This window comes from Epinephelus moara, chromosome 24, assembly GCF_006386435.1.
Source record: "Epinephelus moara isolate mb chromosome 24, YSFRI_EMoa_1.0, whole genome shotgun sequence".
In the NCBI taxonomy this organism is placed as follows: domain Eukaryota; kingdom Metazoa; phylum Chordata; class Actinopteri; order Perciformes; family Serranidae; genus Epinephelus; species Epinephelus moara.
The window spans coordinates 12545408-12549648 of record NC_065529.1 but is presented as its reverse complement, the minus strand read 5'-3'; positions in this window follow the sequence as shown (position 1 = coordinate 12549648).

The window sequence follows — 4241 nt, the reverse complement described above, 5'->3', positions numbered from 1 at the left end:
CAGTAGTTGTATTCTCACTGAGGACAAGACGAGAGTGTGACTGGACTGTTGGAGAACTCCGAGCAGGAGGCTGTCCTTAAACACATCATGAGAACCGTGGAGACTCAAGCCAGCCCGTGGCTCCTCCGTGCAGTGTGGATGCCGTGCAACTTGTGTTTTCTCTGGACTGCTAAAAGAGTCCAAACTAAATGTGTGAGAGGTGCTGAAGGCTGACAGTGAAGGGGCCGATAGCGGACTTGTGTCTCTTCATATTCAAGTCATGTAGAGCTCTGATGCTCTCTGCATTTTGTCTGTGGAGCCTCCAAACCTCACCTATTGCCGCCGTGGCCAGCGCTGCTCGGCGGCTTTTCCCACTCATTTCTCTCCTAAAATGATTTCAAATGCATCACAGCTCCATCAAAAGCCGTTTTCCAGCTGGCCCACATGTTTGTTCAGGGACTCCGTGTAAAAACAAGCATGTGCTGTTGATGACTTTGGAATAAAGTCACGTTTTTGTGGTGGCAGCAAACACGCTGTTGATGGCCGAGGCTCATGGTGCAGTTTAGCCAGACTTCCCATCAGAGCTGCTGCTGTGACTCCTTTAGATTGAAATAGTTCATAACTTTGTCCTATTAATGATCAAACACACTGACAAATACATGTCAGCTGTCTGTGGAAGCAGGAAGTGACTTTAAATGTTACACTGACACTGTTTCAGTTCCATCATGATCACATGAACATTATGGATGGACAGATCATTGTAGGCTAATAGTGCAGAGAGTTGTGATGGAGAAGAAGTTTCACCTCTTACCACTTTGAGAAACATTCTAGATCTAATTTATCAAGTGCACAAAAAGTTAAGTTCACAGTATCAGATTATGTGCACTAGATGGTGACAACTATATATTTTAAATTGTTTACTTGAGCATCAGACACAAACAAGACACAGAGGATTTAACTGGCCCACAGTTCACACTTTATGTTATGTATGTACAACATATTGTGAAACATACCAAGCCTTTAACATCATCCTTTTTCCTCCCAAATCACATTTCTTTTCACAATAAACATTTAACAGTTTTACTTTACTAAACTCCTTTTATTTATTTTTTGTTATTCTTCTATTAGCATTTTCTTGTCAACAATTTATACAAAGAGAATGTACCACTTCAATGATATTAACAGGTTGACATGATGAAGACTGAGACGTAATAAATAACAGGGAAACATGTTTTTGATTGTTTGTCATGACCACCTCATAGTAAATAACTGAAGTTAAAATTCACCTTCATTCACTATAAACAGCTCATGTATTTATGTAAATGTATCAGTACAGTTTGAAAAATGATTTCTGTTCAAACAATCACACTTCACCAACTTCAGGAGCAGCAGAGACCCACTGACAGGCAACAGTTCACTGTATGAGGGACTGAAACACTTCTTTGCTGACTGGAGAAAGTACTGGACTGTTGTTTCACCGCAGCTGGACAGACACTGCTGACCCCTCGTTTATGCTGCAGCCACAAAACATCAAACGAGAGGTTTTCACTGATATCTTTAATCTCTCCAACCTGAGGTCAAACGAGTCCTGAAAGCTGTGAATTTCAAGAAAGCACCAGGTTCGGATGGGGTCCCTGGCAGAGTCCACAAGGACTGTGTTCACCAGCTTGCAGAGGTTTTCACTGATATCTTTAATCTCTCCAACCTGTCTAAAAACAGCCACCATCATCCCAGTGCCCAAGCAGACCAACATCAGCTCTCTGAATGACTGTAGACCAGTTGCACAACACCCATCATTTTAAAGTGCTTTGAAAGAGCCGTCCTGGGGCAGGAGGATAGAGTTTGCCTCACACCTGCTTGAGTCTGACCCTCAGCACAGGAGCACCACAAGATTGTGTTCTTAGCTCCGCCCCCTACTCCCTCCATACCTACAACTGCACACCTTCACAACTTTCAAATGTCTTTAACTCTCTTATTAATCCTTGAGACACAGATCCAGTTGAGCCTTCATCTCTGTGTGAAGACTTTGAGATATTTTATTGATAAAATCTTTTTAGTTTTCCTTCTAACACTTCTATCTCTGACCCCTCTGTCCCTCCTTTGTGCCCGGCTGTCTTCCAGGAGTTTGAGCCAGTTTCATTTATGTGATATAATTAATCAGCTACATCCTGCAAACTGCTCTCTTGACAGTATTCCTCTTTGTTTATTGAAAGATGTTTTAATACTGTTGGGTCTAGCATTTTAACCTTGGTTAACTCATCCCTTAGCTCAGGATGTGTTCCTGCTGCTTTTAATAAGCATGCAGTTGTGAAACTTCTTTTAAAAGAGAGAAACTTGGACCCTGCAGTTCTTTCTAATTTTTGACCAATTTTCAAACTCCCCTTTCTATCTTGCGTCTTGTAGAGGATTTCAGTATTTATGAAAGGTTTCAGTCTGGTTTGAAGCCCCGCCACAGCATCTGAAAGTGCACTGCAGCATCTATTCAACACAGAAGTATAAATTCCCTGTTAGTTTTGAATTCCTGGGGACCCACATCAGCGAGGACCTCATGTGGACGTTTATCTGCCCTCCCCTGTCTTGTTCACTCTGTACACCTCTGATTCCCAGATGACACTGCGATTGTTGGGTGTATAAGAAGTGGACAAGAGGGCGAGTACAGGAGACTGGTGGAGGTCTTTGTGAAAAGGTGCTGGTCAAACCATCTGCAGCTGAAAACCTATAAGACCAGAGAGATGGTGGTGGACTTCCAGAGGATGAGACCTCCCTTATGTCCGTTACAGAGAGAAGGACTCTTAAACTGCTGTCCATCATGGACAATGCCCGCCACCCTCTGCACAGCACACTCACTAAGCAGAGTATGTTCAGTGGCAGACTTCTCTCTCAGTCCTGCTCAACAGACAGACAGACTGAGGAAGTCTTTTGTCCCCCAGGTCATAAGGTTATTCAGCTCCTCCCAACGACAGCAGGCTGGAACGAACTACATTATCTTTAGATATGTTCTCCTTGTTTGCATTTGTATTTGTCTAAATATTCATCCTCTGTTAGCATTTCATATTTAACCGTATGCGCTTTTTATGTTTCCCAGCATTCCTTATTTATTACAGTCTTTACTTTACTTCTAAGCTCCTTCTTACAAGATAAACAAATTAAAATCTGCATCTGCACTGGTGTCTGTACATATGTATCTATGCCTATCATCCATAGCAAAATATTAATTACTTCTAATTACTGCACTGCTCTCACACTTTAATCTAATCACCTTACATTGCAACTGCTCTCACACTTTAATCTAATCACCTTACATTGCAATACCTGCGCTGTCAACCACAAATATGTTCTAACATCACAAACATTGCGCTGTCAACCACAAATATGTTCTAACATCACAAACATATCACTGTGACAGCTCTCTGTAGTGATCCTGGTACGATCATTTCACTGCAGTGTGTTTATTTTTTTTTTTTGTACCTATTTTTTTTTCTATCTATCTGTGTGTCTGTGTATCTGTATGTGTTGTGTAAAAAGCTACTGGGTGCCTTAATTTCCTCGGCATTAATAAAGTATCATCTATCTATTAAAAATGTGTTTTGAGACGTCATTTATAAAACAAATGTAGAAATGTAATGTTCTTGTTGTTCAAAGTGACTCCTGACTGGATGGTTTTGAAACAAGAGAAAACTGTATTTCACGGTTCTGATCGTTGAACCAGCCCAGCAGCAGAAACATGAGTCACATCCGGGGAAAGTTTCTACACTGCATGAGGCTCTGAATATCAGCCAGTGGCAGAGTGGGGACAGCACACACTGTATTTGCATATGCTTTCATTTATATAGCAGCGCTCCGACCCGTCAGCACATACTCTTCGGTTAACAGCAGAGCTACAACATGCCTGAAACTACAGTCAAAGCGCCCAAGAAGGGCTCAAAGAAAGGCGCCACAAAGAACGTCAGCAAGAGCGGCAATAAGAAGAGGAGGACCAAGAGGAGGGAGAGCTACGCCATCTACGTGTACAAGGTGCTGAAGCAGGTCCACCCCGACACCGGCATCTCCTCCAAGGCCATGGGCATCATGAACTCGTTTGTCAGCGACATCTTTGAGCGCATCGCCGGTGAGGCCTCCCGTCTGGCTCACTACAACAAGCGCTCCACCATCACTTCCAGGGAGATCCAGACCGCCGTCCGCCTGCTGCTGCCCGGTGAGCTGGCCAAGCACGCCGTGTCTGAGGGCACCAAGGCCGTCACCAAGTACACCAGCTCCAAGTA